Source organism: Neolamprologus multifasciatus, chromosome 7 (genome assembly GCF_963576455.1).
Source record: "Neolamprologus multifasciatus chromosome 7, fNeoMul1.2, whole genome shotgun sequence".
Classification (NCBI taxonomy): Eukaryota; Metazoa; Chordata; class Actinopteri; order Cichliformes; family Cichlidae; genus Neolamprologus; species Neolamprologus multifasciatus.
In genome coordinates, this window is record NC_140445.1 from 65812225 (window position 1) to 65834399 (window position 22175).

Consider the following 22175-nt stretch of genomic DNA (forward strand, 5'->3'; position numbering starts at 1 on the left):
TATTATTCTTTAAGCAGCTATTTCCTTGTGCAAAACATCATCAATCTGTTTTTATCAAAGCTGCAACTATCATTGGTCTGCATGCAAGTAAAAACAATTGATACCAAAGACTGACGTTAAAAATCAGAGCCAAAGAAGGCATCAAAATAATGAGCTCAGTCTCAACTTTTCAACTGTGCCGTGTTCAGTCAGCTTGCAGTGCCCTGGCGAACGCCTGCATGCAGACAGATGATCTCGCCTGAATCCAAATCTCCTTCCAAATCTCTGCAGTCATAGCTGTAATATGATAATAAAAGGGCTGTTGAGAGAACACAATGGCTTCTATGAGAGCACGGCTGAGACTGTGATAATGATCGAGGAAAATGTTTGAAATCCTGCACGAGAGCCACATTCGTACACCAACGTTGTGCGCGAGAGATTTCGATTCTGGCATTTAGAGGTTTATGCTCGCCCGTCTGAAGCCATAAAGGACAAGTCTGGCTCTGTAAACAAGGCCATTTCATTTCGTGCTATGGGAGCTCTCCCATATTGGGTAATGGAGGGTTGCTGGAAAATCGAGGATCCCTGTTAGTCTGTGCAGATATGAAAAGATATAAAAGTAAAACATTGACTTGAAGCAGAAACTACACAAACCATTGGAATCAATCGAAATCATAAAAAAGGGCCACTTCCTGTCATTTCGGGTGATTCGTATGTGGATAAAAGACATGCAAAAGATCAATGTGACACTTAGTTTTATGGCCTGAAATAGGGGTGGGCGATAGAAACGATATACGATAGAAATGATATAAATTTGGCTATATCGCTCTATCGGGATAGCGCATGTTGATGATGTCATCAAGCTGTGCCTGTTTTGGTCGAAAGCATCGCAGCAGCCAAAACCATTATCATCTGCAAATTATGCCGACAGTCACAGCAAAGAGATGAAGCACTTTTGAAATATGGGGAAAGCCAAAAACTGCGCTTCCTCCACTTCCGTAACATTGATTTATTAATGTTGAATTCTCTCGCAGCTGCTCTATTCCCATGTTGTTGCAGTATATTAATAACTAACCTCATATTGTGGATGAATAATCTCAGTTGTTCTGACTGACGTTTGGCCCGTTTACAGCATCCTGCTGTGCGATTGCATTTGTCCCAAACCACCAGAATCCCTCACGTTAACTTTTATCGAGTGGAAAAAAGTTAGCGTTCATCCTCCAGCTTCACTGTGCTAATGTTATGCTAACATAGGTGTCGCTAGCAATCACGTAGCACAACATTATCTACCAGCTAGCTCAACTTCAGTAACCCTGCAAACGTCACTGCTGTTTATTTTTGTCTTCATTTATGTTGGAAGTGATAGCAGAGCTGTACGTTTGAATTAGTTTCAAAAATCTCTGTCAGAACATGGTATGAAATGTTTATGTGGAAACTAGCGAGCTAACTTCCTGTTAACTTCTAACTTCCTGTTAAATTTAATAAATTCTGTTTTCATGGATGTAAAACTTAATTGTTACACCTGCTAAAGCAGCAACGCTGATGATTTAATTAAAGATGAAAGAATTTAGACAGTTTTTAACTCTTAGTGTTCGTTTGACTTTGGGACCTGAACAGGACGGAGTTTAGGACCCAGATTTCTCTGTGAAGCTCCTCCCTACGGCAGCTGTAATGCTCTGACAATCCATCAAGCAGTGCAGCTTCGTAGCTTAGCAAAGTCGGACTAAAACATTTTTAACAGATTTCTGCCAAAATCGGTTAGAGGTCAGTAAGCACAACCAGAATTCATACATAAGGCACACTCTCGATTTTTGAGAAAATTAAAGGATTTTAAGTCTTATAGAGTGGAAAATACGTTATACAGAAGAAAATAATATATCATGATATATATCGTTACCGCACATGCTTCAAATTATATCGTGATATGAATTTTAGGCCATATCGCCCAGCCCTAGCCTGAAAGTTTAATGTTGCAAATACATTCATGGTTTTCTATCATACACCAAACATTAAACAGACATAATCAACACGTAGTTAGAGAAGAGACGAGATAAGCAAAATTGAGGGCTCCATAGATAAACATGAGTTTATGAATGAAAAAGTACATGAATAAAGAGAACAGACATATTTAAAGCATCTGACTGTGTGCGTGTATATATCTTATACATGTGTCCATGTGGCAGAGCAGTTTGTGCTGTACTGTCTCCTGTACAGCGACTCATATGTTGGTGTGTCGATGTGCATGAAATTGAAAATTGATTTACATCCTTTTCATTTTTCTAGCTTTAAACACTTTTCATTTTCTTCCCCCCAAAATCCATCACTCTGCTCTCATCTTCGTGTTTTTGCAAACATTTTACAGCAAAGATGTCTCAATAAAGTCGACTGTATTTGGACTCTGTGTATGGAAACAACACCAACACGCCAATCATTCAGTCATGCATGTGATTGATTTTGTGTGATTTCTAGACCCTCGCAGCAAGTCTCGGTTCTTCGTGTTGTTTGGTTATGAGTGAGTGTTGTCCAAATGCTCCAGACACAAACAAGTGAGTAAAAAATATGATCTGATTAGACGAGAAACAGTCACAGGTGGAACGAGCTGAGGAATAAACAGGACAGAATATAGGTAGTTGCTTTGGAGACTACGATTTGTCATTCTATGCAGCAGCCTGTGAACACTCTCACCAAATAAATATTCATGACAAGTGGAAAGGGTCGTTCAGTCTCGTCCTCCCACTTCTGGAAAAAGCCTGGGTAAATCTCCACGTGAGAAATGACTCTGTCAGGACCCATTTCAAAGCCACAACTCAGCGACCCCGTCCACCCACAGTCCACACATGAATGCTGCCAAACAGGCTCCGTCTTCCATAATTCCTCTATATCTCTTTTTTTTTTTTTACTTCAAACCTGCTTTTACTTTCTCTGCATTCACCACCTGCCTCGCCTTTCCATCCACTATCATTACCTGCACTCTCTAGTCTCTCTAAGTCTCCTCTAAGCTCCACTCTTTGTCTTTTCCACTTTGCATCTTTAACCACATTAAGGATAAAGAAGCTGGACAGATGGGTCATTTTGTGTGATGAATGTAAAGCAGCTCAATTGTGTTTATTTTTATTTCTTGTGTTTTTTGCACAGATGGGAATAAATTTTGTAACCAGAGAAAAATAATAAGAGAATATGAGAAAAGACCAGGCAAAGAAATCTGGAGCAACAACAAGTTTTAGAGAAGTGGTGAAAGGTGGCAAAAGTAAGTGTTTTCCCAGTAAGTTCCAAGTATTGATAAAGTCAGAGACGATCAGAGCTTAAACATGGATGATATCTCCGTCCCATCTCAACCGCAACCATTTGATGGCCGCCCCTCCCTGAGCCTGACCCTCAGAGGTTTCTTCCTGTTAAAACTGAGCTTTTCCTTCCGACTGTCACCAAGTCCTGGCTCATAAAGGCTGATTGTTGTAGGTTTTGATTATCGATCTTTCGATTAAAATCGATTCTAGCTTGGATAACGTGATATCGGTTCATTAAAATCCTGAATTGATTTTTAAATATAAATTTATTTTTGCCTAAAACGCCAGAATCTCAGGTTAAACCTCACAAAATTTCTACAACCACCAAACAGCTAAAACAGTAAATGAGAGCAGGAACACGAAACCCAACGCACCCGAATCAGCGAGCTGTCGCCTTTCTCACCTGACGGCACGTACGCGGACACGCCGTCAGGGCTGAGAGCCGACAGCTCGCTGATTTCCTCTGACTTTTGCTGTTTTGCTTCCACCACGATAAAAATCACACTTCATGTAGAGCTCTCTCTCTCTTTCTCTCTCTCTCTAAATCGATAATCAAACCCCACCCCTACTTATTACCAGTGTTGGGTAAGTTACTTTAAATTAGTAACTTAGTTACATTACTAGTTACTTCTAGTTACTTGTTACTTTCAAAGTAACTAGTTACTAGGGAAAGTAACTTTGGTTTTACTCAGAATTGTGTTTTTAATAATGTGTTGCTTCCGTAACTGGATACCAGCCAGTCTTCTAGCTTGCTTACATGTTAGCACTATCCTGCCACAGTGCACTGTGCCACCTACCAATAGGAAGGAAAAATAATTGATAGATTGATTGATTGATAATACTTTATTCATCCCGAGGGAAATGTGCATATTTCCACGAGAGAAATCCCACGCCTGGACCGTCGTTGACCGCCGCCATGATTCTAGCCTACGTCACAGCGTCATGTGCGCTTTTTACATCCAACACGAAAACTGCAGTCGTGGTGCTTTCGATTGTACTCAGAACTCGGAAATTCTGCCTTCCAAATAGGAAGATGAAGGTAACACTGCAGATGAACTGCGTCAGGGTCATCTGCTATAAAAACCCAGACCAGGAAAACCGACTTGTTTTTCTGCTTTATCCTAAGTTACTTTGACACAAAAGAATCTGCTGTGACGCTCACACCTTTGATAACGTCTCAAAGAGTGTCAGCTTTCTTTTTATAGATATGTACTGATAAGTGATCAGAATTATAATGTTTCTCACTGTCTGAGGCAAAATTTCTCCAATTCAAATCGAATCGAATCGTTGATCGAACCGATTCTAGAAATCAGTGACGATTCCCAGCCCTAGATTGTTGGGTCTTCACCTTATAATATAAAGTGCCTTGAGGTGACTCATGTTGTAGTTTGATGCTATATAAATAACACTCAGCTGAACTGGCAGTGAAATTAAGAGGCTGTACCTCGAGAGTGTTTTCTGTGAGATACAGAGTAACACAACGAGTGATATAGAGTAGTAACATCGACCACAGTAAGAACAGTAATGAATGAAACAAGTTGATGGTGATGAGTCTGTAAATATCTGTATTCTTCACTGCTCCAGAAAAAGTTACCCTATTCTAGTTGTTCAACCAATTTCTTCGTCTTGCTTCTGGTGTGGCGTCAAATGCTTGAATCTACCTGATGTGTAAAAGAAATGTCCCACAGTGTCCACTCCAACTGCCAGTTCCCAGAACACCACACAGGGAAACACTCGTCCAGAGACACTTATCAGCACATCCTACATCCAAACGTGTATACATGTGAATGTAGTCTACAACTCTTAACAAAATCATCTGTGTCAAACAAATGTGCAATAAGTTTTGTTGGTTTTTCTTCCTCTGATGGGAAAAAGAAAGGATTTCGTGTGTGACCCACATGCATGTGATACAAAGTCCTAAGGAGGCCCTTAAAATCATGATGATCCAGAGTCTAACAAAGACACGTACAATGGGGCATAAATCAAAGATGTAGTGTTTCGGGGTGGAACAGAAAACTGGTCTGCATGCTTCGGAGGCCATTGCCAGCACCAGCCTGTAACATTGTAACATGAAAGTGTTCATTCTGCAGTTTGTAGCCAATTACTTTTACAGAAAATTTAAACGAACAAACAACCAAACAAAGAAATACTGAGAGTAAACGCAAGAACAGCAATCGAAAGAAGTCCGTTCATGCAAACTAAAAACAGCAATCGTTGCATTATTCATGTAAATTCTACTCACAGGCACAAAATTAGTGGCGATTGTAAATATCCAATACTGACTTAAAAAATAAAATTGAATAAAATATGATCTAGTGTCAGAATTTGGAAACTGCATGTCAATGTCTGCTCTCCCACACACTTATTACCACTTCTTAGTTAAGTCGAGTTACTTTCCAAGTTGAGCACGCAGCAGCAGGAGGAGAGTCCACCCACCCACTGCCAAAGCAAAGTGCTAATAATGCCTCTTCACATTCAGACGGCGAGAGAGAATAAATTGTCTGAGCTTTTGATGTTGAGAGTTATCAAGGAGCACCTGTGGTGGAGTCAAATACTTGACATGTGCATTTGGTTTCTGGAATGTGTTTGATTGAATGCTGAGAAATAAAATGTTGTAATTATGAGCAGTAAATATGATTGTGATGGCCAACACTGTCTACGAGCTGCACGCTTATACAAAATCAAAGACATGTTGGAATTGATTTTGTTTGCAGGATAGTTTCCGATGAGCACATATCGGAGTGAAAAGGTGAATGTCGAGTGTTTCAGTTAAAGAATCAGAAATGATTTTCTGTCGATAGCATTCGAGTCTTCTCTGTTTCTCAATTGCAGCTGCTTCATTTAACTGATAGCTGACATCCACGGGCCATGTTTACACCTGCTTTAAAAGCTCAAAATGTAGCCTGCTTGGACTGAACAACAATGCTCCTCTTTCCCTCAGCTGACTACAGGAAGTGGCCGGTGGTCACTGCTGCCTTCCAACATATATCTGTCAAGTGGGAGATGTTTTGGAGAAGTCTGCGTCTTTTTCTTGCACATCGTGGAAAAGGCGAGAGGACTGAGACACTAAGGTAAATATAATTCTACTTACAGGTTTTCATCAGCCTTCGGTAAAAACACTGAGAACCAGAGAATAATGCTGATCAAGATCACAAGCAACTCTACCAAATCTCCAAGGTTGCTATTAATATTTCAGCTTTTGTTAATCACTTAATATTAAACTTATAGATATTTTTAAGAGAAGAAAATCCAACCTTCCCAAAATAATAATAATAATAATAATAATAATAATAATAATAATAATAATAATAATAATAATAATACAGGGTGGGCCATTTATATGGATACACCGTAACAACATGGGAATGGTTGGTGATATTAAAGTCTGTTTGTGGCACATTAGTATATTTGAGGGGGCAAACTCCTCAAGATGGGAGGAGTTTGACCAGTGTTGGTCAAGTTACTTGAAAAAAGTAATCAGTTACTAATTACTTCCCCAAAAAAGTAATCCCGTTACTTTACTGATTACTTATTTTCAAAAGTAATTAATTACTTAGTTACTTTTTAAAAACACAATTTACAACCTGAATAGGTGATAAAGTGATAGATCTTTCAGCCCAATTCTACTTTTTCTGCATAATCATCATACAAAATGTAATCAAATGGAAAAGTCTCTTTTTAAAACTTGTTTTATTAGTTTTAATCTTTTAACTTTATGCATCAAGCAAACATTTAATTATCTGCAACATTCTCTGACTGGAAGAAATTAGTTTAATATTTAAACCTATTTTCTGCACATAAGATGATTTATTTTGTGTTTACACTCAGTCTTTCAAATAGATGCAAGTAAAACACAGCAGAAAATAAATAAAGTCAAAGACTAGCGGTCCTGTTGCTCTATTTTCACCTGTAAAGCAGGAGTGGGGTAGGCGGAGGGTTACCCTGGTGCAGGTGTGCAGCGGTCAGTGGAAGAATCTGCGAGTTTCTCTGTGAGTTTCCCATTACGTCGTAGCTACTCGGTGCTTGCTCGGAAGTTTAGGGGTTTTTTTCGCTGTAAAAAGAAGTTTTCTTCCCACGCACAACGGACACTAATGTTTTTGTCACTTTTTATGGAATCAAACTCAAAGTAAGGTCAGTACTTCCACGCTTTAAACGCTGCACGCTCATACTCTCTCTGCACTCGATATATGATCCATTGTTGATCTGCACACAGCTGTTGTCACAAACGTCGCACTCGCTTACGTCACTGTCATGAGACATTCTCGCAAAAAATCACGGTTTTAGTAACGCAGTAACGCAGCGTTCCTACGGGAAAGTAACGGTAATCTAATTACCGTTTTTGCAATAGTAATCCCTTACTTTACTCGTTACTTGAAAAAAGTAATCGGATTACAGTAACGCGTTACAAGTAACGTGTTACTGCCCATCTCTGGTGGTGACCATGGTGACCATTTAGAAGTCGGTCATCTTGGATACAACTTTTGTTTTTCCAATAGGAAGAGGGTCATGTGACACATCAAACTTATTGGTAATGTCACAAGAACAACAACGGTGTGCTTGGAGACTTTTTCATTTGATTCAATTTTATATGATGGATTATGCAGGAAAAATAGAATTGGGCTGAAAGGTCTATTTATTACCTATTCAGGTTGTGTATCGTGTTTTTTAAAAGTAACTAATCACTTTTGACAATAAGCAGTAAAGTAACAGGATTACTTCTTGGAGAAGTAATCAGTAATTAATAAATAATTACTATTTTCAAGTAACTTCACCAACACAGCAACTACTTAAACTACACGAGTGTCTTGAAGACATAAAGATAGATAAAAGTGAAACGTGCTGTCTAAGCAGATACTTGGTCTGGATGACTCCAGTAACACTGTGAGGAACCTTGGAGATGTCCTTCAGTGTGCATATTAAGCATGTATGTAGGACTGATTCTCGAAGTTTTCTGTGAAATTAGAAACATCCTGATTCAGGGTGATGCTGGACTAGTTTATGCATTTATTGCTTCCAGGCTGAAATATTATTATTCAGTGTTATTAGATTCTCCTACAAACTCTTTGAAAAGCCTTCAGTTGATCCAAAACGCTGCAGCGAGAGTCCTGACAGACTGGAAAAACTAAGCATATTGACTTCTATTCATTGGCTCCTTTTTAAATCCATATCAAATTTAATATCCTTCTCACATAGAAGATCTTGAATAATCAGGTCCCATCTTATCTTAAAGCCGTCATAGTACCATATCACTCCAACAGAGCACTTTTCTCTCATACTGCTGGCTTGTCTGTGGTTTCTAAGGTAGCTGAAAGTAGAAATGGGAGGCTTCCAGGCCCCAGCTTGGATTCAGGAGACACGCAGCCTCTCTACTTTTAAGATTAGGCTTAAAACTGTCTTTGTCAATAAAACGTATAATTAGGGCTGGATCAGGTGACCGTGAATCCTCCCTTAATTTTGTTGCAATAGACCTGGGCTGCTGAGTGTTTCCCATTATACGCTGACCGTCCTGTCTCGCTCCCTTCACCCTAAAAAACATCGTTGTGGATGGCTGCCTCTCCCCTAGCCTGGTCCTGTAGGAGGTTTCTTCCCACTGCCACCAAGTGCATGCTCATTGTTGTGGGTTTTCTTTACCTTCTCCTTGATGGGACTGTTATTGTGATTTAGGGCCAATAAAAAACAGAAATAAAACTGAGCTGAACTTAGAAAAGTTTAAATACTGGAGGCAGCATAGCACAGTCAACCAAAATGATCCATTTGTTGTATACTGCAGTAAATGTGTCTCTCACTGAACAACCTCTTTATGTGTGTTATGTACATGTTTCTGTCAGTGAGCGAGACTATGCAGAAGAATATCATCAAACGGTGCTATGTTAATTCAAGCCAATTTACAAGTCAGATCCAGGCATTTGTTTGAATCTATTTTCATACAAATTAGGTCAAATTGTATAAACAATCTGATCACTGATGCAAAAATAAATCTCACATAATACAACACTGGGGAAAAAACTTCCTCACACAGTTAATGCAGATTTGTCAGTCGTACGTCCGTGAGCTCCTGTTGCACCACATCCCAGACGCACACTCTGATTGTGCAGCTCATCATCATGTTGTCATGATCATCTCAAACTGGTAAAGAAATCTGTTTCTTAGATGGTTTATTCAGCTGAAAGATGGGTACACTGTGGTCATATAAGAGAGGTCACGGTCAGCAGTACTGAGGTAGGCTGTGGCATTTAAACGATGACAAACGTTGCCTAATATGAGCCCGTGGAAGTCGAGGCGTGCCACGTCGTGTGGTCTTCTTCAAGTTTTGACATGTTGTGTGTTCAGGAATGTGCTTGTGCATTCCTTGGTTGTAGTAATTTGTTATCTGAGATACCGCTGCCCTCCTATCAGCTCTGATATCAAACGAGGTATTTTAATCCTCACTGTATATTTTTACTTTTAGAGAACTCTAAAAGCCCTCGAGATTGTTATAAAATCCCAGTAGATCAGCAGTTTCTGCAATACTCAGACCCACCTGGCACCAACAACTATGTCATGTTCAAAGTTACTTAAATAACTTTTTCCTCATTGTGAAGCTCTTGAACCGCAGGTCATCTTAACCACGTCTACATGCCCAAATGATGCCGTGTTATTGGCTGATTACACGTATGTGTTAATGAACAGACCAACAGGTGTTTGTAAAAACGGGAATCTAAACTGAGATAAATCGTGATCTCTGTCCAAATCTATAAACAATACAATATAGACAAACTTGCATGTGTATATGTAACCGGTGTGATTCTGCGTTGTGTCTGATAAAAAAGGTAAAAGAAAGAAAGACCTCCAAGTAAATATTTTGCCCACTCCAGCTCCTACGACCAAATACAAACAGTGGGGAAGAGGGTTAGCTCAACCCACCACAACTTCCAAGCTAGCAAGGAGTATATATTCATGCTAGCATTTATGGCGCCTAAAACACATTTATGATACACAACAAAAACTACCAAAAACAGGCTTAATAATGACAATAATTGAACTAAAATCGAAATCAGAAACATCCAGGTGGCTAAATATGCATTATGTGTGTGTTTTAAAGTGTTGGAAAGAAATGACACCCACCTCTCCCACAGAGGAATTGTAGAAAAGGGGAGAGGCAAAAGGGGTACACTGTATTTATAGGACTGCACCAAAGAAGAAGAAAAGAATGAGGAGGGGCTCTAACTGATAATGAACATAACTACAGGCTCGGAGGTCCTAAAAGTCAGGTATAAGAGGAACAGTTTGGGGGTTTAGAACACACAAACTTTAAACTTTGAAATCTGTCTCTGAAATTGTGCTGAATGATTCCTGTTTAACTTCATCGAAGATGTTGAGATTGTTTTTCAGATAATATACTTCAGTTATTGCTGTAAGCACACGGGCTTTTACTTTGAAATACTGTTCTGGGATTACATATAATGGTTACATTGTTGCCATTTTCAGAGGCACAGAATTAATTGATAAACTGTTTAATGGTCAGGTGCAGTCTGTTCTCTGTCTCCATCTAAATCGAGATGTTTTCACTGTAATTTTAGTAACTTTTGATTCTCTTTAGGAATATGAGGCTAACTGTCAGGTCAGGGCTGTGTGCAGGCAGGAGTGGTGGTGAGGAGGACCCAAAGTGCAGACGCTCGGAGGCAACGGTGTATTTTAAACTCAGCTTTTATTGCTGGCAAAACATAACAAAAAAGCCAAATAAACTTACATGAGCAGGCAGCCGGCACACACAGCATAAATGAGGGTAGATCACGACACAGAGAAACACAGGGCTTAAATACACAGGGGGAGCAATCAGGGAGTGGGTAACAGGAGGGAAACACAGCTGGGGCAAATCAGGCCTAACGAGACAAAGGAAGCAAAACCAGACGCATTTACATGAGACACGGACTTTCAAAGTAAAACAGGAAACATAACACAGACTGAACTAAAGACACAGACTCACATGCAGGCACTACAGAGGAAACAGAGACGTGGGACCAGGACAGACAGACACTGACTGGACACGGGGATATAGCAACTAAGGATACACAGAGACGCGAACTTGACAAGGGGAGACAGAGCAACTAGAGAAGACAGAGACATAAACCATAAGACAGAACTCAAAGACACCAAAGACTAGAAATGATAAATAATATAATGAACTCAAAAACCCTGGGTCATCCTGACACTAACGGCTTCACAGGGCTGAAAAATAAATAAATGAATCAATCTGAGAAATCAGAAAAACTTTAGGTGTGGCCAAATTTGCAATGTTGGGGTTCAAGTATAGCTGAACCGTTGTGTGATCTTCCTAAATTTTACTACATAATTATTATAGGTTTGGATTTTAATGCATAATATTATTTTATTTAAACAAATGTGCATCTGTCATTTCTTGTTTTTGTGACGTTTCCTACAGTATCAGACAGAACAGCTCGTTTTAACAACCATGTTTCTTGTCTCTCAAAAACACAAATAAAGAAATACTCCAGTTGCCGTGTGTGGACACATTGTAGCTTCGCTAAAAAGGACACTCTCCTCCCTGCTGTGTCTCCATTAGAAATAATTATCCCCAATCGATCTGCCGGTCCCTCTGTGGAGCAGGAACATGAGCTCGTCTCAGCTTTAACAGCCTTCAAATGTCTGTCAACTGTGTGTGTGTGCGTTAGTATACGCTCGCCCAACCCTGCTCTATGCAGAGCTTTGTTTGACTCGTGACAGCTTCCTCCAGCTTCTATAATTCTGCAGGCAGCTTGTCCCAGTGCTGCAGCAGAGCATGTCTCCTAGTGGGAGTCTAGGACAGGTAGAAAGGCCCTTTCTGAGCAGGTCAACCACAGGGGGGACTGTAATAGTAAACGCGCTGATAACCGACCACCTGGTGTGACTCTACTGCGGCGTGAAAAACCAAGCCGTCACTACGGGGGCCACCGCAGCGGAAAATTGTGTCCAGTAAAGCGTACGAGGTGGGGAGAGGATGTGACAGTGAAGACATGCAATCCTAATGAAAATCAAATCCAGTCAGCTCGCTCGTGGCAGAAAGCCTATAGCACACACTGCATCTCCCCTATAGTTGATAAGAGGGGTGAAGCCGAGATAATGAAAGGGGCGGCAGCCAAGCCCGCGTCATATCACTGCTGTCAGGTGAAAACTTTGGATCTCGAGACTGTTTTTCACCACAGGGAAGGATTACAATCAGCTTTAATGACAAGCGTGCAGTTTGCAGTTGTTTGAGTTCGTTACAGCGTGAGTGTGAAGAGGTGGAGACGCTATCTGGATGGAAATCTCTGCTCTCGCCTCGCCAGACCGCAGCCAAAGCCACAGCTTCATCTTTACCTTCATTACTGCTGCCTCAGCCATCCCACGAGGATCACAGCACAGCCAACAACACCAAAAGCCCTTAAGTGTACTTGCGAATAGCTATCCATGCACTTATGCAGATGGATCGCTCCGTGCCCTAAACTCTATGTTTTAATTACTTTGGGTCTGGAAGAAACTCCTGCATGGATCTCCCCAAACAACAACTGGCTGAGGCGGTGTGAGATCACCTGGAAAGAGTCTTCAGATCATAAAACATGGGCGATAAGTATCAGTAAAGCAAATAATCACTTCAAAATTAGGGTGACAGGTCAGGAAGTAGTGGGAACACTGATTCTAGCATCAGTACGAGGAAAGAAGGTTCACGCTAAAGTTTTAGGTTTTTGATGCTACGGCGTCCTTTGAGATGAAGAAAGCTTTGTGAACATGCAAATCTGCAGTGCACTGAAAGTGTCACATAGAGCAGCTTGCAGCGTTTCCTGGCCTACATATTGTGCAAACTTTGAATTTTGATAGATCACAAGGACAAACCTTAAAGGGAGATCACATATCTTCAAAATATAATAAAACCAGAACCTAAACTTGTGACGAACAGGGTTGTTACCAGTCCATTGGCACTCCTCTTTCTTTGTTTCTTTTTTGTTTCTGTTTTGTTTCTTTGTTTCTTTGTTTAAAGCGTATTGCACACCGCTATATACTGCCCCCTTGTGGTCATCCTACAAACAATGTAGCATGCTGAAGCTGCATGTTGCATATAATGATGCGATGAGAATCCTTTGCAGGATACCTAGAAGTGGTAGTGCCAGCCAGATGTTTGTAGCTGTGGGTGTTTGGACTTTTAAAGCACTTTTAAGAAAGTTAATGTTCAATTTTAGAGAACGACCGGATGGTTCAAGTAACAGTATAATTTTAGCACTTACAGATCCGACAGTGAGTGGTTCCCGTTACTCATCCAGTCTGAGAAAGCACTGGTTAAAGTGTTTGTGTATTTATTGGTTTATTTTAAGTAATTGTGTTTTATGTATATTATGGTTTTATATTATATTATATTATATTATATTATAATATTATTATAACAGCGTTGTTACCAGTCCACTGGCACTCCTCTTTCCTTTCCTTTCCACTCGATTCTTTTTGCCCCATCATTTAATTCATTTGTAAGCTCAAAGCCTTGGACCTGCCTGCATTAATATGAGATAAACCTGTGAATAGAGCGCGACATTAATTGTGTCTAAAGGAATTCAACTGAGGTGGCAGCCCCCTCTGTCAGTGGCAAGTTGGCTCTCTCTCGTTCCCCCACATGCTGACATCAAAAGCAATAAGTGGGAAGAGCTATTCTAATTGCCTTGAAGCGACCTGCCTGCGTAGGCACCAATATAGTGCTTTGTGCACTCACTTCAAATGAGTCCTCGAATCCCTGTCTTTTTCTTGACAGGCGAGTTCAGGGGTTTAAATGGCCTCTCTACCTTTGCAAAAAGCACTCTTACCATACAGCATCCATCTATAGGAAAACATCTCACAAAAACAAATGTACACGCCTACACGGTCACACCTGCAGTTTAAACACTAAGTGGATCTAAGTGGCGATTACCCCTGACGTTCGTTCGGAGGATATCTGGCATTTTGTTGCCATCTAGGCAGCAGGGGTGGTACTGCATGCGTCAGACCCACCTGATGCCTCCTGAATCACTGAGTTGGGCCAACAGACGATGCAAAAACCATCCTGGTGTCTACCTACCAAGTGAAAAGGAGACTAGAGATATTTCAGATCAGAAAAATGGGGAGCAGCATAGGTGCAAGTGGGATGATGAACAAAAGAAATCCACTTATTTTTGTTCGCAGCAAAGCCAAAAAAAGGATAAAGCGAATAAGCTGTAGTGATTTCTCGTAAAAGTCGAGAAAACCTTCTTAGCTATCATTTCCGTTTAACAGCAGAGAGGGATTTGATTACTTCAAAGACCTTTGCTGAACACAGAGCGAAGTGAAAAACCCCAGAGTCGTGTTGGGAGAGAAGGTAAAGTAGAGCTGATGCCTTCAAACAATCTCATCGTGCTCCAAGTGGAGCATTAGAGAGTCAGACTCCACTGCTGCTGTAAGAACAATGTTAAAGTCAAGGTGATAATACATCCTGTATCCAGCTTTAACGCCATGTGCAGCCTTTTTGGCTGCTTTGATCAAATCGACACAAAAATTACTCTTTCAAAATGTGTCTGCATAGAGTCGAATTATATTTGAGACAATCACTCTCAAGGTGATCTCTTCACGTGTGCACGGACACATATTTATTCACGTGTCTGTTTATTTTCTTTTGCAGACACTGTCCTCTAACTGGATTCATCATCCAGGCAACCAGGAGAAGTATGAGTGTACAGGACACAGCCAGGGAGAGATGATAACGTCATGAAAAATATTATAATGAATCAGGACCAACACAAATCAATCTGTTCTGTTTTATTACTGCATCGCCAGACTGTGTGTTTAAATATGTTCGGTGTCAAAACTCATCTCACACATATGCACGTACAGGCACACTGCAAGGCAAAGGTGACGAGCCAATCAGCACCTCTTTATCCCTGTGAACGCTATACTGGTTCACATGAGAGTTCAGAGCTCTCCTCTGCTATTGCACCATGTTGCTAATTCTGCTCTGCTGTAGGTGAAATTTCAGATGCAGTTGTCAGTTGTACAAATTATGAATGTTGCTTTAATATCTAAGCAGATATTAAAAGACATGTCAAAGTTTAAGTGAGCTTTTTTTTAAAAAAACTGCTCATTATCAGCGAGGAAATAATCTGCATCATTTTTGCCAGCAGACGAATCCACAGGGCACAGTGCAAGGTAAGCATATGGTAGTTTGTGCATCGCATACTTATGAACGTCTGTTCATCTATTTTTAAAGACCTCCTTAAAATTTAATTAAAAAATATCTAAAAATCTTGCTAAAAGCAAGAACTGGTGCTCATCTCATTTGTGTGTAAAGCCTAACTGGGACTAGGTCAGCCTGAAACCTCGTGGTGCTTGTTACAGCAGATCACTGTTAGATTGGGAATGTTCTGCCCACTGCTCCGTCTAGTTTGATCATTTCAACCAAATATGGGAGCGAGATAACTAAAATCTGCTTTTGTTTTGAAAATGCAAACAGGAACCAAGAGTTTGTGTGTCTTTCCTTCGTATCTACTACAGGCTGTATCCCAATTCAGGGTCTGCAGCCTCAACGATCCTCAAGGGCCGCGTACTCAAAGACCGCCAAGGCCAGAAGTGCGAGGCTTGTGAAATGGGACGGTCTGCGCTGCCCAGGTTGCCTAGCAACCATGATACCAACAGCTGGAAACGTTTCATACAGCTTTGTTTGACAGAAATGAAGGAGAAAATCTTTTGTTCGTTTGTTTGTTTCTACATGAGCTTTGATCATTCTCTGATTAAGCTCAGCTATTGAACGGCGTATATTTTAAAGTAAAGGCTTTAAAACCAAGTTAGTACAAACGTCACTAATGTCACATGACTTTGCCGACATGTGGCCAACAGTAATGTTTTAATGTTCTTCGTTATTAAACATTTGCACATAAATAAGTGACATAATATTCAGTACTTACTTAAAGTTTACTCTTCAGCGCCCCTCATCCGCCGTTTTTTTCCCGGCAAAATTATCCACACCCACCGCCGCGCTATGCATTCTGGGATATGTTGGGCCACGAAGTCTACACCACCACGTCCTTAAAATTCAGGGAAATGAAGGACGCATTTGAGGGCCGCATTTCGAGCAGCCTTCGAATTGGGACAGCCTTCGTCGCGTCGCTGTGACGTAATCGGCCTTAACCCTTTAAGACCGACCATAGAACCAAGTCCGCCAGAGCTTATATTATATGTTTACATGCTGTGGAGCCATTTTTGGGAGCATTTCAAGTTGATATACATCAATACAACCATTATAGCCCAGATTTTAATAATATGTCTGCATTAAGTGCATAGTAATTACATAAATTGCAAAAAAAGTGCAATAAACTACAAAAAAATTGAAAATCGTTTTTGTTTTTTTAACATATATTTCTAGTTAGAGAAATTTAAGAGGCTTATCCCTCAAAACTGTAAATACAAAAAAGTTGCACAAACTAGTTTCCCACCACAGGAAATTTATTTTGAGTGTCTTCATAGTTTTGTTTTTGAAATACACCAATTTTTATACACTGCAGGAAAAACGAAAATAAATATTATAATGCAAATTTGCAAAAAAGCAGCATATGCATCAAAATAAACTATTTCCAGCAGTGCAATATGAGTCCTAAGCATCCCAGAAACCACACAGAAAGTCATAAAGTCAAAGATAACTTTTAAAAACACCAGTATAGGCTCATGAGGCCCTGATGGTAAAAAACTACATTTCCGCGAAAATGACGTCACTTCCGGTTTCGGGCAGGACATGCGATAGTTCGCGCTGATGGACGTAGGAAGTGTTACAAACAGCTGATCGGATCGGCAAAGCGTGTTTCTGGAATATTATGTTTTTGTTGCTGCAAGTGCTTTTTATGCAGTTTTTGCAAAACTATATGTGGAAGGAAACTGTGACCGAGGACAAGCTGATGGCATAAGATGGAAGTACAACTCCTCCGGTTTCATATGCAAAAAAAATTATTGCACTAGCTCACGTGGTTGCAGAGCTACCGGGATTTAAAAATAGTTACGCAAAACAGAGCGTGCTGCTCTGACCGGCTTTAAAGGGTTAAAATGCGGCCTTTAAGGCTGCAGACCCTGAATTGGGACACAGCCACAGTGAACCATTTTAGCGAACTGGTGACTCGCGACACACTGTTGTAGCTGCAAACTCCACCTACAGAAACATGAGCAGGGAGCAGCTCACCTAAAAGATCAAGTGCAGCTTGCAAACCTCACCTGTGGCTGTGATTAACGACGCAAAAGCCAGCTTTTTAATGACCTACGCCCTCGTGTTGTGCAAAACGTCTGCAACGCGTCTCTTAGTTGAACTAAATAAAAAGTGCACGGCAGCAGCAGAGGCTAATGCAACTTACTGTATCATCATCTGCTACTATTATCTGTAAAACTACTCTTGTGGAAGAAACAGGAGCCGCTGTACCAGCCTGTACATGAATACACCCACTGTGCTGCTGGCAGCTTCACACACTCTGAGAGGAGTCATCGCAATCACGCTGAAAAAAGAAACTCGCTCTTCTTGCCAAACATAGACCCATGCTTGTGCTTTTGTGTGTGTGTGTGTGTGTGTGTGTGTGTGTGTGAGAGAGGGAACGACATCTCTGGATGTTTTGGAAACGAGACAAACAGACGGGTGAATAGCTCCTGAATCTAACGTGTTGCACAGAGTTTGCTAAAGCTGATAGTGGACGACGAAGGGGGCGTGGCTTGACCGTCTCACTTGGACCCGAGCATCTCTATGGCTCTTTGTCAGCCACTTTATCTTTGTGCTTGTTCATCTGCTTGTCTGACAGAGGAGAACAAACTGTGATGAACGCTTGATCAACTGGAGGGACGGCGTTCAACGGCACCGCTGTCCTTCACACATGGTTACTGAGGCCTTTTGTGCACGTGTGCATGTTTGTGTTAGTCTTTCGCTCCACTCACAAACGCACCATTAATCCTCCGTCCTCGAACGCGACATTTCCTTTTTTTCTCTCCCACTCGGCACATCTCGTGATTACACTACACAACGTCCAATGGCGTTTTGCATAATTAGGCCACTTATATCAAACGCAGGCAGATTCTAATGGAGCACTAAGGGGACATATTTACTTTAATTACTACCCTCGCTATCTCTGCACTTCATCCTCCCTCGCGTCGACCTCCTCTAACCCACTCCCTTCCTCCGGCGAGTGCAGCGGCGACGTCGAGGGAAAGAAGATTGAAGAAGACTGTTTTCCCCTCAAAGGTCACACTCTCTCCTCATTGGAGTTAAGATAGCATTTGACCTTACAGCCCATTACAGCGCATGTTGCTCGACCACAGTCTCGAGGGAACAAACGGAATAAACGGATAAATAAAAACTCGGAGTCTCCCATTACAAGGAAAGAGTGAACAGGTGTGATTGTGGGTCAGGTGCACGGGCACATGTGAGTGTTTTATTTACAGGAAGCTTTTAGAGTTTTCTGTCAATAACAGCAGAGTCTGAAAAAATCTCCAAAGAGCACTCTAACACCACGCTCGGCTGCGTGCTTCCACCCAGGAAAGAGCACCGATAAGTACAACGTGAAGGAGAATGAAACCTCAAAGCCCCGCACTAGAAAGCCTATTTACCAGCTGATTGTTAGAAGCACAGTAACACCAGGGTACATTTAGACAGCAGAGTCTAGATTGCTATTGGACTGCTTTCACTTGAACCATTTCATGCTCCTTTTATTCAGGCTGTTTGTCTGCCTCTGTAGGCTGCTAAGATTGCAAACTTCTCTGCAATTTTTCTTAACTCTAACCCTTTATTTTGGCCGCACGGCTGTGAGATGAAACCTGACGGCGCCGCGAGAAGAGGGAAGAATGAGAAGAGAGCAGGGAAGTGTGAGTAAGGGCGAAACGAAAAGAAAGAAACCACCCTGCCTTAATGACTGGCATCATTAGACTTTGTGACTTGTCATCCTTCCGTTCTTTAACTAGACTCCATCATAAAAAAGTCCATCACCGAAACAGCACTTAGCAGCAGAGGGGTGCCAGGTCTGAAAAGACGCTCCACATAAGAAACCTTGAGTGAGGAAAAAGATCTTAGCTGGAGGTCTGCTTTTGAAAGGATAATTGATTGTAACCAGTGATGGACGTGACGAGCTCCATCTGTACAGTCCATAAAGAGGAAAGCTCACAGGAACGCTGCATATTTAATCCCTCGATATCTGAAAACTAACCTGGTGTTGTATATGATTAAAAAGGACTCGAGCTGGAAACAGAAACATGACTGCGACGTGATGCACACCTGCTGCTGCGCTCCTGAATAATAAATCGCACCAGCGTACCAGAAATGGCAGCGGCCTCTATTTTTGATCGTGCTAGATCAATGACCCGCCTCCAGAACTGAGCGTCTGCGAGAGACGCAAGAGATAAAAGAATAAAATGCGATGTGTGTGTGTGTAAGTGTGTGTTTGTCACAGTGAAGGTCAGCCCCATCTATGAGTAACAGCAGACCACGGCGAGCCGCCGCCTTCAGCTGCACACTTTAAACATTTTTACTGGGGACCGTGACCTCCCCCTTTCCTCCCCGTCTCTCTCGGTGCCGGCGGCGGCTTAAACAGGAACGTTAACAGTCCGTTGGTCACCGCAGCCGTAAACGTCCACGACAGCAAATCTCCGCGCAGACATGCCCAGGTGCCAACCCGGGAATTTAAACTGCAGTAAAACCGTCTTCATCTACGGGTGAGCGGCGAGGAAACAGCACGCGGCAGTTTGAGGAAATAAATGGTGGATAAAGTTTGGTTAATCAGCGAGTTTGATGGGGTGGGGAGGGGGGGCAGTCGATGGAGGAAGACAAGGAGGAGAAATCAAAGCGGGGACGGGTGGGGGATCGTTGCACCTGCACCTCCCAGCTGTGCCTATTGTGAATCACGGCTCCACCAGGAGGCTGCTTAGCGTTCGATCTGGAAAACAGGGATTTATTACCAAAGAGGGGGCTACTAGTGCAAAGTGTGCATATATCTGCATACTGTGTGAGGGGGTGGTGGGTGGGTGCAGCAGCTTACTGTGGAGTTTGGCTCCCACCTGTCTGACAATCTCTAAAGAAACTAGTTTGAGCCTAAACGCTGCAGCATGTGTTGTTCTACAAGACAGAAAGAGAAGTTTGTGAATATTTATTTATTCATCTGGATGATGAGTCAAGTAGACGACTGTAACTCACATTTTGCATAAAAATCTGTTTGGTTTGTTTTTGGCCAGACGGGGAAGAAAATCGCTGCAGGCGACAGTCCTGTCATATGTTTCTGTTTTCACTGGTTTGCATTAGTCTGTGTGGATTCACCTTGAATGATTTATATTTTGGGGATTCCACGTGCATATATACCTTAGCTGTCAGTGATGAAAGGGCAAAGATTTGGATTGTAACATAAATATTTGTCCATCAGCTGCAGAGGCTAAAGGAAAGCACGTTTGAAGGTTTTTGGAAACACAAATCCGAGTAAGTGAATCTACGCCTTCTCACAAAGATGAAAACATGTGTGTGAGACGTAGACGCAGCATAGGCGTGCAAGATCCTAATCAATCAAATAGGGAGTTAAATAATTTCTCTGTAGACACTATTAACCTGAATCTCAGCAGACAAGCAAATTGAACTACAATGTAGAAACCAACCAATGGCTTATCCAATTAAAAGGGAATATAATGCACAGCAGGACGTGTGCACTAAACCTGCACGGGTCAAACAAGAAATAGCACCAGAGCTCTGCTGCCTCTCAATACTGAGATGAGGGCGAGCAAGAGACACACAGGATGAGAGGAGCGAGAGAAGCAGCACAGCACAGTTTCCCAAATGAGCTGTTTGCCTGGCACGCTTCGGGGCTCTCGCATCGTTGCTGTGTTTAGAAATAGTCTGAGCTAGGATGCTTTAAAAATTAGCTGCTGCTTAAACCTTTGCAGATGCCACACGAATAGAGCCACAGCGACTATTTCAAAGGAAACTTGTTATGATCTTCAGGAGGGATGAATATGCATCAGCAAGAGAAGGTCAGAGATCAAGGCTGGAAAGAGGCGTTTGTGCACCTGGATCCGTTCTTGCTCGAGTTCACACAGGTGGAGGATTCTTCAGGGGAAAATAGGGCGAAAGGAAGGTTTGGTGCAGAAATCCTGCTCTAAAGACTTGACTGGTATTAACAGCTGTTCCGAGTTGCCGCTCCCTCTCTTCATATTAAAGTCAGATCAAACGGACGAGTGGCTCTATCGCAGTGGGAATTAAGGCTTTATTAAATATCTCAAGGGAGCCCACGTCTGCAGAGACCAGTGGACTTGAGTAAAAATACCCAACACAGCAGAGCGGCCAAGTTAGTTCACTGCCCCTCTTTCTGTGTCTCTGACACCCCCCGCTGCCTTTCCCTCTTTTCCCTCCTCTCCTCTTCTCCTGTGTGCTTCTCGCTCACACACTCACACCCTCACAAGCCCAAAGAAACGCTCAAGTTGGTGGCTGAGCGGAATATAGATGCGACTGGAGACAAGAGCTGGTGCCGTGATTTGCACATAGACAGAGGATACACACCCTGCGCTCGGCTTCGGTCTTCTCCCATCTCCAGTTTCTCTCCTTCCCCTGTTTTCTCTTGACAAAATGTGAAAGGCATTGCTAAAGTGAACAAACCCCGCGCACACTGCCAGACCCTCTATATCCTCTGCCCCAAACTCGGAGCCCGAAATGACAGTCAGACGCGCGCAAGAAGGACTAAACGGGAATAAACTTGCACGGATGGACCTGGCTGTGCAGGTGATGCATCGTGTGCCATTTCCAGACGCGGGACAAACTTGACAACACATATGTTTGCGCCATTAACACGCAAGGGTAGCCCGGGTGAGACCAGGCGGAAGACCGGAATAAAAAGAGCGTGGGATCGCTCCCAGTCTCCGTGAAATAGTCCCCAAATCCCTCACACGCGCGCACACATCTCGTCTGTCTTA

At 42.0% G+C, this 22175-nt stretch overlaps 1 protein-coding gene and 3 long non-coding RNA genes across 4 annotated transcripts in view; 1 reads left to right on the forward strand and 3 right to left on the reverse strand.

Moving 5' to 3' along the window:
* LOC146515925 (uncharacterized) overlaps positions 1-1572 on the forward strand; it is a 93083-nt gene extending 91511 nt beyond the window's left edge. Inside the window, exon 2 of the long non-coding RNA XR_014875044.1 lies at positions 1537-1572. This is a non-coding gene — a long non-coding RNA (uncharacterized LOC146515925). The remainder of the gene's footprint in view (positions 1-1536) is intronic.
* LOC146515921 (uncharacterized) overlaps positions 1-22175 on the reverse strand; it is a 496024-nt gene that overhangs the window by 468212 nt on the left and 5637 nt on the right. The window lies entirely within an intron of this gene.
* cdh13 (cadherin 13, H-cadherin (heart)) overlaps positions 1-22175 on the reverse strand; it is a 490756-nt gene that overhangs the window by 468212 nt on the left and 369 nt on the right. The gene's annotated exons all lie outside the window — the stretch shown is intronic.
* On the reverse strand, positions 3088-22170 carry LOC146515929 (uncharacterized). Its single transcript, XR_014875047.1, has 2 exons — positions 9079-22170; positions 3088-9042 (listed from the first exon to the last, which is right to left on the reverse strand). It is a non-coding gene; the product is annotated as an uncharacterized LOC146515929 (long non-coding RNA).